We start from the raw sequence: 25,032 nt of genomic DNA on the forward strand, positions 1-25,032 counted from the left end.
AACACTCCAGCCCCAATACCCGGTGCAGGTGCTCCCTGGACCAGAAACAAGCATCCTGGAACCGGTTTCAGGGTATCACCTTTCATCTGCCAGGTCTAGCTTGAATCCAGCATCACAATGAGAAAGCACATCTCTTACATTCTCATGTTAGTTTAGATAGAAGGAGAGCTGGGATCCAATGAGGCAAAATAGCCTCAAGAGTCATGTCCTGATGAGTAGTGGATTCACTGCATTTGCAGAGAGAGAGTAAGGGAGCAAGTTGCAACTATCTAGAAGAAGAAATCATCAGGAACGGCAGATGAATTCTTAGTCAAAGTTTATTTGTGACAAAGTGTAGAGTCCACAGCAAGCACAACCTGTGCATTGGTCAGCTGGCTGCAAGTGACCCAACCGATGCCCAGAGAACACAAGCATTGCTCCCCATGTTCACAACACAACATGTTTTTTAGCAAACAGGAGAACACAAGTGTACATAAACAATTCTACTATGGAATTCGATGACGCTCACACTCTCCCAAGCATGTGACATGCATGCCAACAAAAGGGCCGAAAATTCAAATGTATACTTACAGGTACAACACCTTCCCCTTTTTTAAACAAACAACACAATTGATATAGATAATAAACAAACAAAAACAAAAATATGTGGTTAGGATATACAGTAATAAAGATATCGAAGACGTTATGAATTAAGTGCCATAGTAGCGCTTGAACTTGGCAGGAATGCCTGCATTGCATGTCATCCTACCTAGATGAATACCTCTTGACTGACAATGTTATTGCATACCTTCTTCAAAACAGGAATTTTCATTATTGGTACTCCCAACTACCTGTTCCCTAGCAGTAGATGAAGCATCAGAGGCCTAATGAAATAGATTCCAGCTACACAGAATAGGAACAACCTCTTGAAGATCATAGTGCAAATTACCCTCTACCAAATTAGAGCTGTACTCATGATCTACATTCTTCACAGATTGAATTTATCTTGCTTGCTTATCTGTGATTATAACTTCATCTCTTTTGCTACACCTCCCATTGTTTTGTAATAGAACTGAACCTGAACTTGAAGCTTTCTCCATATGTATAGGTGATGAACATTTTTAAACACCTTACTTCAATCTCATGGGCACTCTAACTAAAACCCAATCACCTCTTGAAGAATCAACATCTTTTACTCTATGTTTCCTGTCAAACTGTTGCTTGGTGTAATTTTGACTGTCCACTACTTTGACCAGAACTGAGGATAAATCAGGAAATTTGCCACTGTTCAAATCTCTAATCTAGTCAGGGAAAATTGGACATCTGAAAAACCTTTTGCATAGTAAGACAAACGGGCAAACACCAGTGGTGCTATGAGGTATTATCAAATAAGACCAAACCTTTTTACTTTAAAAGTTTTATATCAAAACCCATAGCCATTGCGGTCAGCACACCTTCTTTCAAAAATGTGTTCATGCGCTCCACAAGGCCGTTAGAAGTAAAGTGCTGCTTTGATGCTCTCAATTTGATGTTTAGCCACAAATGCTTTCATTCTGTCGGAAGTAGAATCATTACCAGTATTGGTACAATATCCTTAGATGCTTCGTCAATGGTACAAATGTCTTGTAAAAATGTAATGATGGAATCAATGTATGGGTTAGCTGTAAAATCAAAATAAACCCATTTAGAATAATACTCTACTAGTACCATCATGTACCTCTGTGACATAGGCAAGCAAAATCTAATGCACCTTTGTGCCAAGCCTCTTTAGGATAAGGCAATGTGTGAATCAGATGATCACACAGCTTCCAGTGCCTGTCAGAAACTAAGCAAATTGAGTAGTCCCCAATAAAGTTTGCAACTTGAGGCTCCACGGCTGGACACCAATAAAATGATTCAGTGCCTTGCATGTGCTTGTAACACCCAAATAGCCTTTGTGAGCTTCCTCAATGAGTGAATTTCTTAAAGATGTTGGTGGCACATGCAGATCAGCACAAAACAGAACACCATTTGCCAAGGGCATTTTCTCAGACACTTAAAGATAAGACCATAATGAAGCTTCTACATTCCTTTCTCTATGGATGAAGAAACAGCTGTCAAAATTGAGTCTTTACTTGCCACCTCCACCTAAACAAAGTGTGCCAGATTTTTCCAGGATGTCATCAACTAGAGCTACAAACACACTTTTCCTCACACGAGTCATTCAAGGACTCATCCAGCAGAGGCAACCTTAAAAGGCAATTTGCTTGAATATTCTTCCCACCGGGGATGTCATTTAAGGTGAAGTCAAACTCTTGCAATTTAGATAGCAACCTGGCCAGGTGCGCAGAGGCCTTACCTGATCTGTTATCATTGAGTCAATGCAACAAAGGTCTGTGGTCAGTATACATATCAAAATGTGTACCTCAAACTAAAATTGTAAATCCCTCAACAGCCCATGAGCAGGCCAATGCCTCATGCTCAATTGTACTGTAGTGGGAATCAGCAGCAGTAAGTGAACGTAAGGCAAAGACTATTGTTTGTTCCTTATCCTGTGCACACTGTGATAGCACAGCCCCCAAGCCATTATGACTGGCATCCACAGTAATTACACATATCCAGCCAGCTACAAATGGAAAAAGAGCAGGGGATGAAATAATTTGTGTTTTACAGTTTGACATGCTTCATGAATTTCATCTAACCAAATGTATTTGGAACCTTTTCTAAACAGATATCCTAAAGGTTTCACCACATATGCATAACCGTTAAAATTTGAATGGTACTCACTTAACCCAAAGAAGGATCTGAAAGTGTCTTTGTCCCTGGGTGGTTGCGCCTCCTCAATGGCTTGATGAGTGAAAACTTTGGGAAAATACCCCTGGGGCTAATGGTATGCCCCATATATTCAAAATTATGAGCAAGTAGTTTAGATTTGTCACTGTGAAGTGTAATGCCAAATTCTTTAAACCTCATAAACACCCTGTACTATGTCTGGTTGTGCTCAGCCAGCATCCTTGCAAAGATGAGTACATCATCATGAAAAGCCTACAATGCTTTTCAAGACAGTGTCCATCAATCGCCGAAAAAATTACTGCCCGCAGATGCCAACTGAAGTGGTACTCTGACAAATTTAAATGCACCAAAAGGTGTAACAAATGTTGTGAGTTCTTGCGGTGCTTCAGCCAAAGGGATCTTATGGGATGCAGATTTCAGATCTAGGAGGGAAAAAAACTTGCGTGACATTCAACAATAATGTTTTTGTTAAGACTGCATAAATCAGCAAATAATCTGATATCCCCATCTTTCTTTTGGACAATAACTATGGGACTCACCCAGTCAGATGAGCCTGCATTCTTAATTATGGCATCCTTGACAATATGTTCATGCGGATTTTTCAAATCTGTTCTTTTTTTATTTGATTGAATGTACATAGTTCCTGATGCACCCAATAGAGTCCTTAAAAATCTCTGGAAAAGCCTTAAGAATGTTTTCTGCCAACATTTGATCCTGAACAAGTGAAATTGATACATCTGAAATTCTTACAGGTGGATCTGCACCTGGAATGACCATGAGACCTAATTTGGGCAGGTCCTGCCAACCAACAATATGCTTAGCTTTAACCGCTTCAGTGCGGGCATTGGCCACTGGCCGACGCCCGCACTACCTCCCTGGTGAGGGTCATGACCAGTTGCCGACACCAGGGCGGGGGTTAAAAAATCCTCTGATGTGTTGGCGATTCTCCCCTTTCAAACGAGGCCTTCCTGAACGCAGCTACAATTGAGGGCCATGAAACCCCCACTAGACAACAGGGAATTCACTTGGGGGGGGGGGTTCCCCCTCAGAAAATGGGCTAGCCCTCCACGGGGCAATTTTTTTTTTTTAAAGGAAGGTTTACCCTTGGGGTGGTGCGCCGGCACCAGGGGTGTAAAAAAAATACATGAAAAATACGATGAAATTGACAGGGGGTTGCCGGTGAGCAGGGCGACCCCCTGCGGGGTCAATACTTTTTTAACAGCTGTATGGTTTCCCTGAGGGCCACTATGTCCCCCAAGGAAACCATACAGCTTTTTAAAAAAAATATATAGATCTATATATACATATATAGATCTATAATAGATATATTTCTGTAAATATATCAATCTATGTAGATAGATGTATCTATCTAATATGTCCATATATAGTTACGTCCATAGATAGCTGTATATATATATATACTTGTGTGGTTTTCCTGGGGGCTGCGATCGACCCCCCAGGAAAACCACACCCACATATAAAAGTGATCTCTTTACATATATATATATATATATATATATATATATATTTATATATTTGCCACCAGTTCTCTTGCAGCTGCAGCTTGCGACTTGAAAGCAATGCACATACTTCAACTGACGCATTTCAACTGTAGCTTTTAGGAAGCAATAAAAAAAGTCAAGTAACGCTTGTGATTATGTTTCTGCTAGAAAAGGATCTGACTTTTGTCTAGTGGCCGTTTTGATGCCATAAAGTAGCGCAGAAGGTTTATATGCCTACTGCAAATATCAAAACTGCATTATCTGTGAATAGCTGAGTGGATTAGTAAAGCCAGCCATTACCTGCGCTATAATACAAATGAAATCTGTGTGCGAAGGGGGATATGGAGAGATGGAAGGCACTTTTTGCTGGATGGTAGTGAGGGAATCGGAGGAGGAGGTAATGGGAGAGGGAGAACGAATAATGATTGTTGGACTGGGCGCTAGAGGCGCCAAAGACTCTGATGATTGGTATGTGACAAGGTGAAGTAATAGTGTAGCTTTTTTGTTTTTTTGAGTGTCTTGAGAGAACATATTGATTGAGGGAAGAAGCGATGGTAAAGTAACCGCTACTGTTGCAGGTATCACACACACACACCCACCAGCAATTTTGTGACTGTCAACATAGGCTAGTGTTTTAGAGTGACAGTTTAACCAGTAGCAGAGATGACATCTAGTTGGATGACTGCTGCTCAAGCCATAACTCTGGCTATAGAGGAGAGCTTTGGCGTAGGATCAGAGACTGGGACAGCAGATATTGAGGCAGCATCTGAGGGGTAGGACAATGGCGCAGACTCTGGGAGTAATTTTTCAGTCGGAGGAGTCCCATTTGATAACTCTTGTTACAGTGCTTATGAGGGAGGTAATGAAGACAGTCCTGCTGTCCCCTGGCAAGTAGAGTCTGTGCAGTGGGACAATAGCGGGTTAGCTCAACCCAGAGAGCAGGTCTTTGTGGCAGCAAGCACAGAGTCAGTGCTGTCTTGGGAGTTCCCCAATTTAGTTCCACCTCAAATTCCACCACCCAAATCGTATTGTTGAGACATAAAAATTATCTATCACAAAACAACTTGGCTTTGTAAGGCAGCACCTGTGTTTTTGGTCCTGGGCAGGCGGCCATATAGGGAAATCTACCAAACCCAGACATTTCTGGAAACTAGACATCTGGGGGAGTCCACAGAGGTGTGACTTGTGTGGATTCCCCAAAGTTTTCTTACCCAGAATACCCTGCAAAGCTGATATGTTGAATAAAAACTCTATTTTTTTCTTCCATTTCTGTCACACAAACTATAGGAATAGGCTGGGATCCACAAAATTCCTACCACCCAGTGTTTCCCCACCTGGCCTGATAAAAATGCTACCACACTTGAGTGCCTGTACCTAGTGCCTGCGTCAGGAATGGATCACCCCAGAGTCAACAGTTGCCCTCATGTAAGGATCAACATTGACCATTGTGTGATCTATTCCTGACACGGGCACTAGGCCTAGCCACACAAGTGAGGTACCATTTTTATCAGGAGACTTGGAGGAATGTTAGGTGGAGGAAAATTTGTGTCTCCTCTCAGATTCCAGAACTTTCTATCTCCGAAATATGAGGAAAAAGTGTTTTATTTTTTTGCCAAATATTGAGGTTTGCAAAGGATTCTCGGTAACAGAACCTGGTGAGGGTGCCACAAGTTACCTCATCCTAGGTTCCCCTAGGTGCCTAGTTTTAAAAAATGCACAGCTTTAGTAGGTTTTCCTTGGTAACGGCTGAACTAGAGACCAAAATCCATAGCTAGGCACTTTCCAAAAAGCACGTCAGATTACAATGTAAAAATTTGATGTGTCCATGTTGCGTTTTGCGGTATTTCCTGTCGCGGGCACTAGGCCTACTAACACAAGTGAGGTACCATTTTTATTGAGAGACTTGGGGGAATACAGAATAGCAGAACAAATGTTATTGACCCTTGTTTTCCTCTACATTTTTTCCTTCCAAATGTAAGACAGTGTGTAAAAAAGAAGTCTATTTGAGAAATGCCCTTATATTCATATGCTACTATGGGGACCCCGGAATTCAGAGACGTGCAAATAACCACTGCTTCTCAACACCTTATCTTGTGCCCATTTTGGAAATACAAAGGTTTCCTTTATACCTATTTTTCAGTCTTCACATTTCACCAAATGAATTGCTGAATACCCAGTATACAATGAAAACCCATTTCAAGGTGCAGCTCATTTATTGGCTCTGGGTACCTAGGGTTCTTGGTGAACCGACAAGCCCTATATATCCCCGCAACCAAAATAGTCCAGCAGAAGTAACGGTATATTGCTTTCAAAAATCCGCCATGGCTGGAAAAAGTCATAGAAGAAAACAAGGCCAGAAATGGCTCTTTTTTTCACTTCAATTTCAATATATTTTTATTTTAGCTGTTACTTTCTGTAGGAAAACCTTGAAGGAGCTACACAAATGACGCCTTGCTAAATTCAGAATTTTGCCTACTTTTCAGACATGTTTATCTGTCCAGGATCCAGCATTGGTTTCACACCTATTTCTGTCACTAACTGAAAGGAGGCTGAAAGCACAAAAAATAGTAAAAATGGGGTATGTCCCATTAAAATGCCAATCTTGTGTTGAAAACAGTGGTTTTATGATTCAAGTGTGCCTGTTCCTGAAAACTGGGAAGACGGTGATTTTAACACTGCAAATCCTTTGTTGATGCCATTTTCCGGGAAAAAAACACATGCTTTCTCAGTGGCCCTTTTTTCCACTTTTTCTGAAAAAAATCCTACATTTTAAGTGTATTTTGGCTAATTTCTTGGCCTCCTCCAGGGGAACTCACAAACTCTTGGCACCTTTATAATCTCTAGGATGTTTGAAAAAAAGGACACAAATATGGCGTGGATAGCTTATGTGAACAAAAAGTTATGAAGGCCTAAGCGCAAACTACCCCAAATATCCAAAAAAGGGCTCAGCACTGGGAGGGGGAAAGGCCCAGCAGCTAAGGGGTTAATAGCAACATTGTCTTTAGTGAAGACCTTTCTGTCCAAACATGTGACAATCTCTTCAAAGTAGGCAAGCATATCTATGTCCTGTTCCCCATATGCTTTGGGATGAACATCTGATTTCTTCATAGTCACATTCCCCTTCCAATGAGCATTAAAAAATGTATCTAAAATAATAGTAGTGGGTGCACCTGAATCACACATCATATCTAAAGCTAGTGTTTCACTTAATATTACCTGGCAAACTCGATCTTTAACTTCACCATTCATTACCAAGTTTGCCTCTAGATTCAGTACCAAATTTGAGAAGTCTAATGAACTCACATTATCCATCAGCTCAATGCTTTGTACTTTCATAGGGCTCCTGCCCATCTTGCACACATTATGAAAATGCCCTTCTTAGTGCAAGGTTTCCCAAATCAGGACAATGTATAAAAGTTCCCAAATGCGAACTTGTAACCACATATGAAATAGAATTGTTTAGTTTTTTTAACAGTGAGCTTAACATTTTTGCCAAATTTGAAGCAGACTCAAATGTCATGATATAAGTTAATGGTAAAAATGTGTGACATTGACCAACATACTCAATATCAGAACACGAAAGCCTTTAAACAAACTTTCCTTTAGGAAGAAATATGTCTTATAACTGAATTAACTTCATGAATATGCTGCCCAAAAGTACAACTAAACAGTACCTTTTACTGACCAAGAATGTTGAAGGCGTACCTGTCACCTATGTGCAGGCAATGCCGCTGAAATAACACTGTTAAACAATGTCACACTTTAATGTGCTATCTCTTGAAAACAGTTCTATTGTCTGCAAATGGCTTCCAATATGGCTGCCACAAGACATAGGGGGTCATTTTGACCCTGGCCGTAAAAAACGCCTACCGCTGCGGCGACGGCCGCCAAAAGACCATTGCCGCAGCTACCAGCCATCTGACCAATTATGACCACTGCCGTATTTCCACCAGAAGGATGGCGGAAATTCAGCTGTGGCCATGCCGGCGGATGGCGGTAAGGTGGTGCTGCTGCCAGCAGCAGCGCCACGCCAGTAGACTTCCGCAGACCGTATCATGACCCATGATACAACCTGATGGTGTTCTGCTGGTGGACGCTGATGCTGGCAGCAGCGCCCCGTCCCGTCTCCCGCCAGTGTGCCCCCTCACAACAGGTAAGTCGGGTGCTCCGACAGGGGAGGGAGGTGTTGTGTGTGCGTTTTGGGGTGTGTGTGTATGTCTGTTCATGCGTGTATGCGAGTGTGTGTTGCGTGTTGTATGTGTGTTAATATCGAGAAAAGTACCTCCACCCTGTTAGCAGTACTACTTTTCTCCATATTAATGCAGTCTGTCGGGGTCATAATGACCCACATAATGACGCTAAGTTGTTACTGGTAACCAAACAACAGTCATTACCATGGACGATAAGCATGTGTGTGCAGCTAAGCGCCAATGCCGGAATGTCATCAGGAAATCTCCAATGAAAATGGCACCGCACTACTTGCACTGAACAACACAAGACCGCAATAAGGTCACCAAGAACAGGCAAAGAAACGCCCACCCAAAACTGCCCCTTCAAGTTGCTGACAGCAATTTCAGAGATCCGTTGTGCCAGCCCAACAGTGCAGGAAAAGTGTACTCCAAATCAGGCAGACAGCAGGAGCAAGGCAGGCACTGTACCATTAATCAAATGGCAGAGAGGGCTGTGGGATCTGACAAACCAAAATGCAGCTAAGCAAAACAGCCAAAAGTATAAAAAATCACTTGTTGCCAATATAAGTTGCAGCTATCTCAATCAAGAAATCCTCAGAAACGGCCCACAGCAAGTGCAACCTGCTCCTCAGCCAGTCAGCTGTAGTTGACCTGAGTGACGAACAGATAACACCAGCCAAGCTTCCCATGTTTAAAACACAACATGTTTTTTTCTGCCAACATGAGAACACAAGTGTACATAACATACAATTATGGTGAATGTGGGCAAGTGCACAGCTTCAAAGGAACACAGCACCTGCTTTAAAGTTTGGAACGTGCTGTAGGGCATTCCACTTGACACCCAGACGGACTTACAGCATTCTATATTTTTGGCTTTTCTTAATTTTTTTCTTGTCTTAATTTGATCTTCATGAAATAATGTATGACAATTAATTACTAAAATTTTGCAATTAATCTTGTGAGAAACACATTTATGTAATCTTTTAACAACTACTTTTTTCACTCTAAACCAAAAACCTTTCTAAAACTTGCCATAATAGCTCCAGCTCACGTCTTAAATGAAAACATAGGTCCTCATTAGGAGGCTGGAGGTCTTGAGACCGCCAGCCTTGGGGTGGCAGTCAGACAGCAGCACTCCAGGCGGTCCGACTGCCACATTATGACACCGGTCGGACTGCGGCCACAACCAGGAACAAGGTTCTCTACAGGGTGGTGGCAGTTGGAGTCGTGGTCAGCCACTGAGACACTGAGTTCAGCACCTCTGTGCAGATCATGAATCCAGTTTCTGCCAGCCTTTTCATGGTGGCGACCCGGCCATGAAAAGGCTGGCAGAAACCCTGTGCCAGGGGCCACAGGGAGGCCCCTGCACTGCCCACAACCATGCGTGGGCAGTGCAGGGGACCCCCTCGCCCAGCACCCTCGGAATGCATAATGTCTGCTACAGCAGACAGTGTGTATTCCGAGAGTGCTGGGAGCACCCTCTGTGCTACGGCATTGACCTCAGCTCCATGAGGAGCATTGCCGCTGCATGGTTTCCACTGGGCTGACCCTCTGAAGCCTCTGATTGCAGAGGTTTCCGCAGGTCAGCCCAGTGGAAACCTTGGAATCGGCCTGGTAGGGAGACTGTCAGCTTTGTGGTGATCTCCTCTACATTCGGCTGACCGCCGGCCTCATAATGAGGCCCATTAATTCTTTGTGTGCCTAAAAATGTACATAATAAAACGGCGACTGGACATTGAGCAGACCACAAATATGCATTGGTGTATCACTGTTTAGAGGAATGAACAAACAGCCCCACCCACGCAGCCATCCACCGGCGCACGGGTAAACGTGTAGGTGCACTTGCTAACAAGCACGCACGCGCACACAATTCCGTTTTTTTTATTCAACGACGATTTTCAACCTTTTTTTCTTTCGAGAGTTGATTTTTGTCTTGAAGCGAAAGATTTGAAGGCTGACGAATTTCGCACATTTTCGCTACTGTGACAGGTTACTGTCACCCAGCAGGACGATGTCGTTCGATCATCTGAGTTGTTTGCATACTGACATAGTTATTTTCAATCCAAAATGTTAACAGCAATTAAGGCCCGGTTTTTAACATCCTTAGTGTATTCATTAATAGTTCATTCAATAAAAGCGATTATTTTGAAGATTAACAAATATAATTATCTCCGCACAAATCACGTCACGCTAACTTTAAAAACCATTCTCACGCAGGCTTCCCTTAAGCAAACTTTTGAGCTGTGCAATCAAGATGTTGTGCTTCAAATAATCACTTGTTTAAAACAATCGAGGCACGTAACGGCTGTTTGTCAGTGGTGCTTTGCCTTTATTTGCATGTTTTAACTTCTCCCTGCGGCCAGTGATCGCCTCCAAACCTATGAATTGATACTGAAAAAGAAAGGCACCAAATCAAGGCCTGCCTCAATAAACGATGTGGCCAAATAGGCAGTGTTTGGGTGGGATTAATGCAGATACTGTTACAAACTGTGGGCTAATTCTGGAAAAAATAGGGGTTTCACTTTAAAAGGATGATATTACAGACACATCTGTGCACCAAGCCTTTGTCTGGAGCAGATGGTGCACATGTAAATCAGGAGTGTTTCTTTGCAGGTCCTTGGAGGGCGTACAAATCTGTTTGAAAGGTTAGAGATCAGTCGATTTAGAAGATATATCACCTTCCCGCGGTCTGTTTCCTGCTGAAGGTAACCTGCAAAATACAAACCTGCTGTTTATTGATGTCTAAATGTACATTTGGAACAAACAGTTGGTGTTATGTTTGATTGGTCCTTTAATACAATAATATCAAAGCCATCGTTTTGGTGATCTAAATGGGCTAAAAAAAAGTTTCAAGTTTGATTTTGCAAATTAATTTTACCCCAAAATATGTGCTACCGAAATTTAAAAGCAACATCGTATGAAAAGGGCTAATCCCAGGGTGCAGTCCATTCTGCCAGGGCTCAAATTGAATTAACATGCATTAAGGTGCAGGGGCTTGCAATCCATAGGGGATGTTCCACACCAAGTGGTTCTGAATGATACAGTAGACACGAGAAAACATGTGATTGTCTGCGCTAACTATACAGCAAAGAGAGAAGCTCCAATTATCTATAACACTGGGATTTCTGAGATTCAAAAAATTACAGTTACTGTTAGGGAGGTCATGCAGAATTGAATGTCATGTACTCACTGACTGCCCATTACTGTTCCCTGCAGTGTTCCAATGGATCAGCAGCGCAAGTTCTAAGGATGGGTATTTTGAAGGACCCTGAAAAAAATAAAATAGATTTGTTTTTTTCTGCCACCCTCCCTTAGTTCCCTGTGCTTTCTCCCAAATTATATAAAGGAAAATACTTGAATTACTTAGTTACACAGTTTAAGTGGGATTCCTGTCATCACGCACATGAAAATATAGGCAAGTTTTTACTAATTAGAAATAATGCTTCATTTAAATGTGGTTCAGTGAGCAAGACTAGGCCCTAGGCAGCTTACATTGACAGCTTCTTATACATGCAGAATAATAGTGCACAATTATTTTTTGTCAGCAAGCTTTTCTGTTTGTGTCTCTGTACTTGTGTGTTTTTCCATGTCATGAAACTCGTTCAAAAATAAACCACTTTCATTGGTGTCAGTAATGTATATATGTACCTTGTCGAGAAAGCAATGTTTCCTTATTTTATATCTTCTCAAGGATTCCTGCTGAACAAACCAATGCATTGCTGTGTTACATAAAATGTTAATTAGTTTCCTTAATTGGTTGTGTATAGCCTAGCCAACAAGATGCTTAGGAAGTAGGTGTCTAAAAAATGTATTGTGTTTACTAGAATATTGATTGTTTAATATGTTTGCAACATTGCTAGTTCAACTCTGTCATGTCATAATCTGACCATGAATATGCTTGACTTCTGAACCATGAAACCATATAAAACAGTGTTATTTTGGAGCTCAGTCAGCATTTTGGCTTACTTCTTTGGAAGCAGACACTTTGACAGTCTGTTTATTTGTTTTATAGTTAGTTCTTTCTTGGGTTTCCTTAAGAGGCTGGACTAATTTTATTTCTCTTTCAGAATCATAGGCTATGTTATTAATGCAGATATCTAATTAATTAACTCATTACTTTTTGTTTTCTGTAACAATGGTGCCTTGGGGGAAGCAAGGGCTTGCCCTGTCTCCCCCAGGTGTATCGGGCATCGGTGGTGCAATTCAGGACACAGGGTTTTGGGACTGGTTGTGGTGTGGGTAGGGAGGGGTCATGGGGAGCGTTTATATAGTGCGGGTGGGGTGTGGGTGGCCTCTTTTAGCCGCTGTCACACCCCAAAGAACCAGGGCGTGGTTTTATTCAGTGTTTGTAGTGAGGTAGGCCAGAATAGTTTCAGTTTCGATTAGGGAGTTTCACTTTCAGAATATTTTTACGATTTGATAATGGCTCAGCATAGTAAAGTGTTTGAGGCATTTAAAGTTTTGTTTGATGACGGCTGGGAGGATTTGTTGCAGGAGGGAGTTTTGGAGAAGGCTTGGGTAGGCTTGAAACGGCCTAAGAGCGCCTCATCGGAAGGTGCTGCTGCAGCGGTTATGGCGTGTGCATCACCAGCGCAAAGTGGGAAAAAGTATAAACAAAAAAGCACATCCGTTCCTTGCTCTCGTTTCTTATCTGATCGGTTGCTTTCTGTGGAGGGTGTCTCAGAGGCTGATGTTGTGGCCACAGCCAAGAGCTTAGTTCCACGTGAGGGGCTTTGTTTGCTGCATAGGAATGTCTGGAAGGAAAAGGGATGGCGGTACAAGTAGGGATGTGGTGGGGAAAGGTGTGGGGGTTCTCTTTGATGGTGCGCATGCGAGCGATGATGCTGGCATCGGAATCGGGGAAGGACTTCTGATAGGTGCAGTCGAGTTAGGGCAGGCTGTTAGAATGCCTGACTCGTTAGAGGATAGGTCCTTAGTAAAGACATTCACGATGGCGGCACCCATTGAAGTTCTTGATCTGATTGTCATTATTGACTTGGATGATGAAAAAAAGATACGGAGAGAAGAGGTGGAGTTGGAATCCTTCGTGCAACATCATGAGCAACAGGCTTATAAAGGTTTTCACCCTGATTTGCAAATTATTCAGAGATTAGTGAATCCAGTGATCAAAAGGGTACAGAGATGGCATGTAGAGAATGCAAGGTTGGTTCCAGCAGAGTTTGCGTTTGGCTCGGAGCAACAGGTGGTTCATCATTTTGACACAGGTGAGGGCAGTTTAAATAGGTTGCAGCAATTACAGGTAGATGGGCGTGGTTTTGTCAAGGGGTAGTTTTTTAAGAAGGCACAGCCCGGGTCGGCTGAAAGTATTTTGGGGTGTGACAGCTCCTCTGGGCTGCGTGGCTCAGGAGGAAGAGCCATGCCAAAGGATGCCATGGAAAAGAAGGCGAGAGTGGAGAACCCGGCAAGTGTCCGGGCACCTTCAAGACACCGGTCAGACGAGAGGGTTGGATCCGGAGCAATTGACCCGACTACGAGGGAGTGGCTTAGTTAGTCAATTGATTCAGGACACAGGCATGGCTATGATATGTCATCTACAAGCCGCTGTGTTGTATGTTTGGAATCAGGGCTCACTTTACATGATGATTTGATGGATAATGATCACAATCAGGAGATTCGGGAAGGGAAAATTTGTGTGGTTGGGGGTGAGACTGCGGGGAAGAAGGTGAAGCAAACAAATGAGGGGATGTGTTCTAAATGAGGAATGAGTTTTGGTGTGTTTCAGGATTTGCTCCCTATGATGGTCCAGCGTGATCGGAAAGGTGAGAGGTGGTTTGATTCGAAAAGGTGAGAAACAGGCTGGGGTGGGTGTAGGGCATGTAGTGTTACACACAAAGGTACTGTGTTTAGTCTCTGTAGCAGTGGGTAATAGCCCTTGTGTGTCATTATCAGGAAGTTTGGGGAGATTAAGTGAAAAAAGATGATGCAAATAATGAAGGGGTGAAAGATACAGACAATGGCAATTTGGCTGTGAACAAAAAAGTCGGGGTCAATGATGGTAAGTTAGAGGCAGGTTGTGAGGAGGCTTCTCAGACAGAACCAGGTAAGAATGTGGGAGCCTTAGGTAGGGGTAGTGTAAAAAGTAAGAAGTTGCCATACATGGGGGTGTCAATGCCTTTGGGGGCGCATCTCAATCAAGCCAAGAAGAAAAAAAATCTATAAAAGTGAGTTTGTGGATGTTTTTGAATTATTACTTAGAGAAGTGCAGCTAAGGAAGGTTCAAAGGAGGAGGAATGGGAATTAGCTAGGAGGCCGAAAGTTCCTACTACCATTGAGAATTGGGCATCTGCACTTTTAATCTTTGCCAACGTTTACTGTGAGAAGCATCCAGAGCGATATGGTTCTCTATTCAATACATGGTTGTTATCAGGAGGGCTCAAATGGACTCTGGTGGTTTTGGATGGTTTAGATATGATGAAGAATTTACAGCTTGGATGGTGGTGTTTCCAGGTAAAGAATGGGGAGATATTGACAATGAGCTTTGGATGCAATGGTTACATACTTCCAAGAATGCCCCAGAGTTACACACAACTAGTGGGCTTCCGGTTCCTTACAAACCCTTTCAGGGGCATCCCATCTAAACTGGGGTGGGCAGTTTCACCAGAGGTCAGTTACCATAGAATTATTTTTGTTGGTCCTTCAACACAGGATGTATGTGACTCCAGTGCAAGTTCAGACACGATTGCTCCAATTGTAGGGGCAAGCATCCCGTGGTGCAATATTTTGGAGGGATGCAGTGGTGATGGCAGGCAAATGCAGGTAGAGATGGAGACAGAGGAAGGGGTCAGATGCACCAGGTGGTGGGAAAAGGGCCCTACTCCTATAAGTTAGATATTTTGTTCTATTGGTTACAGTTTTATCCAAAGCGTGAGGAGGCCAAGTTACTGTATTCGGGTTTTCTTGAGTGTTTCAAGCTATGTTATCAAGGTGCGAGAGTGAGCAGATGGCAAAAAAATTTAAATCTGCAGTTGAGAATCCGGAAGTGGTAAGAAAGAAATTGAGCAAAGAATTGAAGGCTGGCAGAATAGTGGGTCCATTTGATTCCTGGCTGACTCATAACATAACTATTTCACCACTGGGTGTTAATGCTATAAAACAACAAGGTGAGTTTAGATTGATTCATCACCTATCATGGCCTGCAGGTGAGTCGGATATTGATTTCATACACAGGAAGGCTTTATAGTACATTACACATCAGTGGATGAGGCAATTAAGTTGGTAAGGGCTTGTAGAAGGAATGCACAAATGGCACAATTAGACCTTCAGTATGCTTTCAGACTGTTGCCAGTACATCCTGATGATTTTTCATTGTTGGGTCTTCAATTTGAGGTTTGTATATTTGTGCATAGAATGTTGCCATTGGGCTTTTCTGTTTCTTGTTCCCTGTTTGAAACTTTTAGTTGTTTCTTGCAGTGGTTTTTCTAAGAGAAAACTGGGTTCAGGCATTTCATGCACTACCTATATTACTTTTTTCTGGTGGGCGCGCTGGGATCACATGATTGTAAAAAAGGTTTAATTGAATTTCGGGAGTTTATGAAGGAGATGGGAGTACCATTGGCTTCGGATAAAACTGAAGGCCCTGCAACATGTATTACCTTTTGGGGTATTGAAATGGACTCTGGGAAATTGGAGGTACGGTTGCCAGTGGATATGGTGCAAAAGTAGATTTCTCTGTTGGAGGAGGAGGTTTCCAAGGATAAAGCTTGAGTTACAGCAGGTACCAGCCTTATTGGGTCATTTGAACTTTGCATGCTGTGTTGTGAGAGTTGGTAGAGCTTTTTGTAGGTGTCTTGGTTTTTCAGTCAAAGGTGCTGTTTTACCTCACCACAGAATTCATCTTAAAGCTGGTATCAAAACTGAGTTGCAAATGTGGGTTTCTTTCCTCAGAAGTTTCAATGGTGTTACCATGTTGACGGTTGAGGATGAATGTTTATGGCAAGTTCAATTTTTTTCCGATGGTGTGGGAGCCATTTTTTTGGCCATTTTTTGGGATGGTCATTGGGCTGCTGAGTCTTGGCCAGATGCTAGGAGAAAAGCACACCATAGCATTGCATTTCTTGAGTATTTTCCCTTGGTGGTTCCTTTAGTGTTGTGGGGTAACCTTTTGGCAAACATGTGAGTGGTTTTCAATGTGAATAACCAAACAGTTGTTAATTTGATCATTTCACAGAAGGCTTGAGATGAAACGTTTTGAAGTTGTTACATTTATTTTTTGCTTCATTGTCTAAAATTCAATATTTTGTTTAAGTCTCATTATGTTCCGGGTGTGAATAATGATATCGCTATCTCATTCACATTGGCTGAGATTCAGTGGACTGGTGCCAGGAGCAGATTTCTGAAGACAGCTTTGCTGGTGCACCTTTGGGAGCTGTGAATATGAGAATGTTACAATTGATTTGTCAATCCATTGCTCCATCTACTTTGAGGTTATATGGCAAGGCTTGGGAGGAATTTATTGAATCTGGTGCATTGAGGAGAGATGAGGGACCTTGCATGTCATGGTATAGGAGGGGGGATGCAATCTGTTTCATTATGGGACAAATTGACCTGGGGTTGACGGCGATGACATCAGGGAAGATGCCAGGTATTTAATTTTTTATTAAGTACTATTTGGAGTATGATCCCATGGAAGGTGAAATGTGTAGGAGAATTGTTGCTGGTTGAGCGAGGGAAGGGGGATTAAGGTTGGATCAAAGGAGTCCTATTTCCATCCAAATGTTGAGGGATATTTTGGGAGTTTTGAACTTGGTTTGCTTTTTCTTGTTGGGAGGTGGCCGTGTTTTCTTTGTGAATGTCTTGGCTGTACCATGGCACTTTGAGAGTTTGTGAGGTAATGGGAATGAGATGATTATGTGGTCTACAGCAATGTCAGGTAAGTCTTGTTGAGGGGTAGTTAAGTTGTGGTTGGGATCGTCCAAAACAGATAAAATGTTTAGAGGTCATGAAGTGCTTTTAAAATCAACATCCTTTCCAGATTGTCCACTTCATTGTTGGTTGGTATTTTCGGCCTCCTTTTTTACTGACATTGAGTGAATATGTGTTTATACATGAAGATGGTTCGTTTTTAACTCAATTTCAGCTGTTAGCAGTTTTAAGGGCTGCTTTAGGTAAGTTGGGGATATCACCAAAAGTTTATGGTATGCATTTTTTTCATATTGGAGCTGCCACGGATGGCAGAAGAGAGGGGAAGAGCGATAAGCTGATCATGGATCTTGGTCGCTGGAGGTCTCAATGCTGTAAGAGATAGATTAGGCCTAGTTATTCCAACACTTAGTAGGATGTTTTATGACTTCAAGTTTTTAGGAATTTCTTTGGGTAATTTTGTCTCTCTTAATAGGTTGTGTTGTTGGCCCTCAGATTGAAGTATGTATGGATCATTGGTCACTCGTCTATGCGGTGGGCAGCCAAGCAAGCTGAATCAAGGCTTTTTGGTCAGCAGTTGGGACTAGATGGAACTAGGATGAAGGAAAGAGGATTTGTTATTTTTACATCTAGGTGAGAATGACTTGGTTCAGTTATCGTGTATAGGTTTGCTGAAAGCTATTAAGTTAGATTTGATTAGGTTGAAGTCTAGTTGGTCGGGTACCCATATTTTATGGACAGAATTGGTACCAGGAGAGTTTTGGGAGGTGCACATAGTTTTGCAGGTATTGAGAAGCAACAGAAAAAGGTGAATAGGGCAATGATAGGTTTTTGTAGGCAGCAGGATATTTCTGTTTTGCAGCAGATTGTGGACTGTGATGTATCCCTATATGGACAGGATGTGGTGAATCTGTTTTTTTTGGGTAATGAGTTTTATATTTTGGAGTCAAGACTAGGAATTGCTGAATTGTTTGGGAAACGTTTATGGGATGTTTAATTGTTCTTGAGATTATATCTAAGGTGGGGCAGGAAAATTCCTTTAGGTTTTCCTGGGTGACGGAGGTGAGAGACATTTCATTGTTTGGGAAGGGGTACGGAAACACCATAAGGAGAGGGCAAGGATATTGAGAAGGACCAAAGGGATGGAGGGGCAAGACACTAGGGTACAGTGGTTCTGGATTTTGGACAAGGTTGATCTGGGAAATGGCACAGGATTTTATTAGAGGGTGGGGTGGGGTTAAGTGGAGTTTTAGGTATTAGTGAGGACATGATTAGTTTTGTTAGGCTTTATGCCAAGATTGTTTTATTGTTACCAGACCTGTTCTATTAGCGCGGCCTTTTACCCCTTAATTATGTCTTAGCATGGTGTTATTGCTCTGCTTGCACCCAATTATATTTTTCAATAAACATATGAGGTTTCAAGCTGGAATCCCTGTCATGAGCAGGATTGCATTTATTAGTCTTAGACTAAGGGTCTGAAGTAGATATCGGTGGATGAGTTAAACCGTCACAACGTTGACAGATATCCCATCTGCCGAAATCTAAATCTGGTTTGAAATAATGGGATAGAGATTTCGATGGATGGAATATCCGTCACCGTTGTGGTGGAGTAACTCATCCTCCAATATCTAAATCAGGCCATAAGTCTTACGAAGGCTCACAATTGTCTTGCAAAGCCAGAGGCAGTGTCAAAATTTGTGCCTGACCCGCTTAAAAAACTATCTTACAGACCATGCCACTAACTGTAGCCAGTTCGCCTCCTGTTTTCCTGTGTCCACGGTAGATTCAGCTGGAGAACAAAATAGAAGGCTGCACCACAGTACTTGCCTCTGCTTCAGTTTCCTGTAATATGCAGACACCTTAGGGAGAGTATACAGTTCCCTCTTGTGCACCACTTTCTCCATCACTATTATCCCAGGGGAACCCTAGGAGGGTCAGTGCCACGCCACTGTAGAGTACCAAGAAAGCATAAAAGGCTAATGAGGTGATTGTACATGGATATACCACCAAAGGGCACTATAGTGATTTTGAGAGGTTTGCTTTGTTTGCCTGAACTGCTGTCAGTGGTAGTATTCATAAATTGACCACAGTGAGTATAGATTGCACTAGGTGCACTGAGGCACTCGATTGTTTGGAGCCATTATTTTATCTGATTGGGGTGCATGACACATGTTCAGTGTTTCTTTGGCTTGGACTTGTGGGTCCTTAAGCACAGGCCTGATGAGTGATCCACATTCATGTTTTTTCTTGGGTTTACCTTCCTCGTGGTTTCTTTTTTTTATTAAAGTAGTTTTTTAGATTTCTGTTATTTGAATTCTATCTATATATATATATTTCATATTTTATGTTAGATCTTACAGAAGATTGTCCAGATTGGTTCTGTGTATTTCTTTTGGTCCTGATGATGGTCTAGTGGTCTGTGTTGCATTAGGAGGCCAAAACGTCAACATTGATCCTCTTCAATATTAATTAATCCACCACCTCCTCCATTTTTTTATTGCTAAGGAATGCACTTTGTGTGAAAGAACTTCTTGATATGTTAAGAGGATACACCACTCCCCACTGATAAGGAAATTGACTAATATATTCAATGTGGGTCAGTAGGAGTTTTGATAACACTGTATTATGAACCCTGATTGAAGACCTAAAAATGAGTGTTTAATGTTATGCATGACTTTTTTCATACAAAATTGTATTCCTTGAGAATTGTGGTTGTTTGTATGCTTTATTGTTGTTTTTTTGTTTAAATCAACATCAGTTGGATTCCAATGACAATCAAATTGTAAGTATGTAAAAAAGTCCTTCAGGAACATATTGCAATATTTAAGTATCAAACGGTTTCCTGGGTAAATATTGGGTAGCCCTATTGTATTTGATGTACTAAATTTTGGTGATTAGTAAAATGTGCATGCATTTCATAATCTTGGGGCATGCAGAATTTACAAAATGGAGCAACTGCACATAACCTGTAATTAATCTCAAAGTTTCAGTGCCTCGTATTGAATCATAAAAGATTTGTTAAAGCTGTTGTTATTGTCAGTACTTAATTTGTAAAATAACAGGTGTCGGTGCCCAACATTTTTCTGTTGCTGAATACCAAGTTGTGCTTAAGATTGATTTCACCTCCTGACAGTTCCTGATACTTTATTTCATGCTTGCTAGTTCTTTTTCATCCCCAGTTTAATTTTTTACCTCTGTTTTCCTTCCATATTCTTCCTCCATCTTTTCCCTGTCCCATTTATACATCTTTAGATGAGGCCCAGTCTTTTGTCTTTCTTAATCACACTTTCAGTTATGTTGATTTCAGGGATGGGCTGACACCTCACACCTCTTTGTGCCTCTGTTGTTGGTGTTTTCCGATGGAGGTTAGTCTGTTCTGAGGGGCATCAATACACAAAAGATGTGTCTGGAGAGTAGCCTTGCAAAGACATTTGAAAGGATTAATGTTGAATTGCAGGATAAACCCACATTATATAACTGAAGAGAAGGGCATATTTACAAAGAAAAGAAGATTGTGACAAGGTGGGATAAAAAAGGATAAAATAAATATATGTACAAATACAGTAAGTAACAGAGGAATGGCTGCTAGCAGAGAGCAGTGAAACTCCCCACAAGTAACACGTGTGGTGGGAAAAAGCAATGGGGAAGTAAACATGTGTAACATCACTGCTAAGGGATACAGAGAAAAATAAATTCATATCATATTGTGATGTTGGCAAGGAAGGCATTTCCAGTTTGCTGTAACTGCAGGTGCAATGTGTGATTTAGGTATGTCAGCATCCTAGCAGGAATACATCTAAATGTAAGCAGTGAATGTATATTCCACATTGGCTTGTCTAGTGCGTGTAGGAGGCTGGCTTGGTTTGTAGTGGGTACGTAGAGTACTTACACCTTATACTAGGTCCAGTTATCCCTTATTAGTGAAATGTAGGCAGTGTCTAGAAGCCAGGCTCTCTAGAGGTAGATGTAGCTGAGCAGCCAAGGCTTATCTGAGACATGCAAAGCTTATGCAATACCACTGTAGTCACACAGTACTCACACAAATGAAAGGTACTTTATTTTGGTGACACACATGCCACAAATACCATAGAGATTATACTCCCTTAGGAGGTAAGTAATACACAAATTATATGCTCTAGTATACACAAATAGCTGTAATAGTTAGAAAACAGTGCAAATAGTGGAAATCACAACAGTTAGAAATGGGCCTGGTGGAACACAAACCATATCCTAAGAAAGTGGAATGCAAAGGTCGGTTTTCCCCCTAGGCAAGAGTACTGTGTAGCGGGGTGCTGGGAGTATTAGAAAACACCAAACGTAAGTAATAGAACCCACCCATGAGCCCAAGGAAAGCAGGAGTAAATCACAGTAACGTTCCTAGAACACACAAGAACACAAGAAAGAAGATACTGCAAGAACCAGAAGAGACTGCAAGACAGCAACAATGGATTCCTGGACCTGAAGGCCTCTGAAAGAAGGGGACCAAGTCCAAGAAGCACAGAAGAGTCCAGGGAGAACAGGAGCCCCTGCTAACATGGATGAAGGTGCAAAAGAAGAACCACCGGTGAAGAACAACAGTCAGTACTGCACCCAAGAAGATGGATGCGGGTTCCTGGTTGGTGAGGAAGATGTCCCATGCTGGATGGATGATTGCAGTCTTGTTTGCGTTGCTGGATTCTGCCAACAAGCCTTGGCACACGCAAAGCTTGCTGTTAGCTGAAAATGGCACTGCCCGGGACCAGGAGGGACCTGGTGGACTCTACCCAGGAGGGAGAGTCAGAGGGGGCTCTCAGCAACTCAGAGGGCCCTCAGAAGACCAGGCAGCACACACAGGAGTCCCACAGCATGGGAACAAGGAAAGTGCAAAAGGGAGCCCACGCAGCACTACAACAAAGGGTCCCACGCCACCAGAGAACCTTGTAGGGAGCTGAGCTTCGCAGAAAGGAGTGATGGGGGCTGGAGCTGCATGGTGCATGAAGAACTTTGTGGAAGGATGCCAACAAGCTTTGGCAACTGCAAAACATGCGGTGCACGGGCATACTGTCTTGCATGGTGAGGCAAGCTCTTACCTCCGCCAAGATGGAGAGTTGGACGTCAGGACCATCGGGACCACTTCAGTCCACCACCTCTGATGCAGGATCCACGCAGCTCATCAGGAGAGGGGTCACACACAACCGGTTGTCATCGCAGAGAGGTGCCTGCTGAATCAGGGGAGTGACACATTTACTCCAAGGGAGATTCCTTCATTCTTCTGATGCAGGCTGAAGACAGACTGTCCTCTGAGGATACACAACCAGGAAACAGTTGCAGTTGGTGGCAGGAGCTGAAGATACAATGTTGCAGAAGTTGTCCTTGCTTCTTTGTTGCAGTTGTAGAGTTCCTGGAGGGTCCAGATGCAGTTTCTCCAGTAAGAAGACAAAGTAAAGAATGCAGAGGATTCCTGCTGGAGTCTTGCTATCTGAATCTGAAAAACCACCCAAGAGAGAGACACTAAATAAGCCTGAAAGGGGGATTGGTCAGCTAAACAGAGAAGCACCTATCAGCGGAGGGCTCTGACATCACCTGCTGGCACTGGCCACTCAGACACTCCCAGATTGCCCTGCCAACTTGGAATCTAAGGTGGCAAAATCCAGGGGCCCTCTGGAGGAGCTCTTAGCACCACCCCTGGGGTGGTGATGGACAGGGGAGTGGTCACTCGTCTTTCCTTTGTCCAGTTTCTCGCCAGAGCAGGGAATGGGGGGTCCCTGAACTGGTGTAGACTGGATTATGCAAGTAGGGCACAATCTGTGCCCTTCAAAGCATTTCTGGAGGCTTTGGGAGGCTACCCCTCCCAAGCCTGCAACACCTATTTCCAAAGGGAGAGGGTGTAACACCCCTCTCCCAAAGGAAATCCTTTGTTCTACCTTCGTGGGCTTGAGCTGCTCAAGCAACAGGAGGGCAGAAACCTGTCTGAGAGGTGGCAGCAGCTGAGACTGCCTGGAAAACCTCAAAAGGCTGGAATGGCAATACTAAGGGTCCTCTAAGGACCTCCCCAGAGTGCATGGAATCATAAAACCAATGCTTGCAAAACCATTGGGGTATGATTCCAACATGTTTGATACCAAACATGTCTTTGTTCAGAGTTACCATTATGTAGCTGGTCATAGGTAGTGACCTATGTCCAGTACACGCATAAAATGACGACCCCGCATTCACGAAGTCTGCGAAAATTGTCCTGGAGGTCGTGGGGGTACCTCGCTAGTGCAGGGGTGCCCTCACACACAGGTACTCTGCACCCTGCCCTCATGGCTGAAGGGCCTGCTATAGGGGTGACTTATAAGTGACCTGTTGCAGTGTGAATGGCAGTGAAAGGGTGCATGCAACTTTTCACGCAGGCTGCAATGGCAGTCCTGCAGAAGCCTTTGCATGGGCTCCTTATGGGTGGCAAAAGAAATGCTGCAGCGCATAGAGATCCCCTGGAATCCCAATGCCCTGGGTACCTAGATACCAAATACTAGGGACTTATAAGGGGGCACCAGTATACCAATTTTGGGTGAAATACTGGATTACCAGCATTCAATAACCATAATTTAAGGGAGAGAGTGTAACTACTGGGGTCTTGATTAGCAGGATCCCAGTAGACACAGTCAAACACACTGACAAACTGGCCAAAAGTGTGGGTAAACCATGCTAGAAAGAAGCCACTTTCCTACAGTGTGGCAATTCATACGAGCATTCCAAGTGAAAATATCTAGTTAAATGTCTATCCACCCAGTGCCCTGACCAGCTTGAAATCTAAACTAACCAAGTAGTGGGTGGGATAGCCTGGACATTCTGCCCAGAAACCCTCGTGCTATCCCCTATTGGCTGTAAAGAGTTGAAAGTCTAATCACCTCACTTGCAGTGGCCTAAGGCATCAGTGCAGCCCTGTCCTAGTGGTTGCGACTACTGAGTAGATGGGCTGTCCCTGTGGGATACCTCAGAGACCAGTTGACACTCTGCTTGTGCAACCAGTAGCTTTCACAAGAGCAGCATTCAGATGCACATAACAAGACAGAATTTGCAACTGGTGAAGGGCATACAAGAAGGTAGATTGCCCCAGCCCAGGGCCCTACCCGTGCACTGGGAAGCACTGACAGATTCATTGGTGGCACAGTATAGGACGGGACGCAAATGGCTTCAATACATTAACTCCCATCAGGGGTGCACAGAAAAGATAGTTATGAACAGATAAAATGTGGGAGGGGCTGCTACTTCCAATGCAATTACGATATAGTTTCATTTTGGCAGACCAGACAAGATGCACCTTTCGTTGTCCCTCTAGGGAACCCTCCTTCTGTTCACGAAGATTAATTACATACAATGTCAGATAAACACTTAAAATTTTAATTAATGGATGCAAGTTTTAATAGACTCCACCTCTTGGCCAGACTATGTGATCCTAGGCAGATCTCCATATAGTCCCATACATGTGTATTCATGGTGGCAGAGTGAGCCTTAATGCATGGTGGGAAAAGATAGCTTTCATTGAAGTGGAGTAGGCCTTCACACTTCTAGACCCCGGTACCACTGCACCTGCAGCACTTCACACAGATACATCTCACAACATTTGCTCATGAATAACCATAAGGATAGACATAAAGGACATGGTATGGATTCACAAATGACACAGAAGGAGAGCTTTATAAAGTGCCTCATCCAAGTCTGTAACATTTTCAAAGGCAGCACCT

The sequence above is a fragment of the Pleurodeles waltl genome, chromosome 3_1, assembly GCF_031143425.1.
Source record: "Pleurodeles waltl isolate 20211129_DDA chromosome 3_1, aPleWal1.hap1.20221129, whole genome shotgun sequence".
NCBI classification, from domain to species: Eukaryota; Metazoa; Chordata; class Amphibia; order Caudata; family Salamandridae; genus Pleurodeles; species Pleurodeles waltl.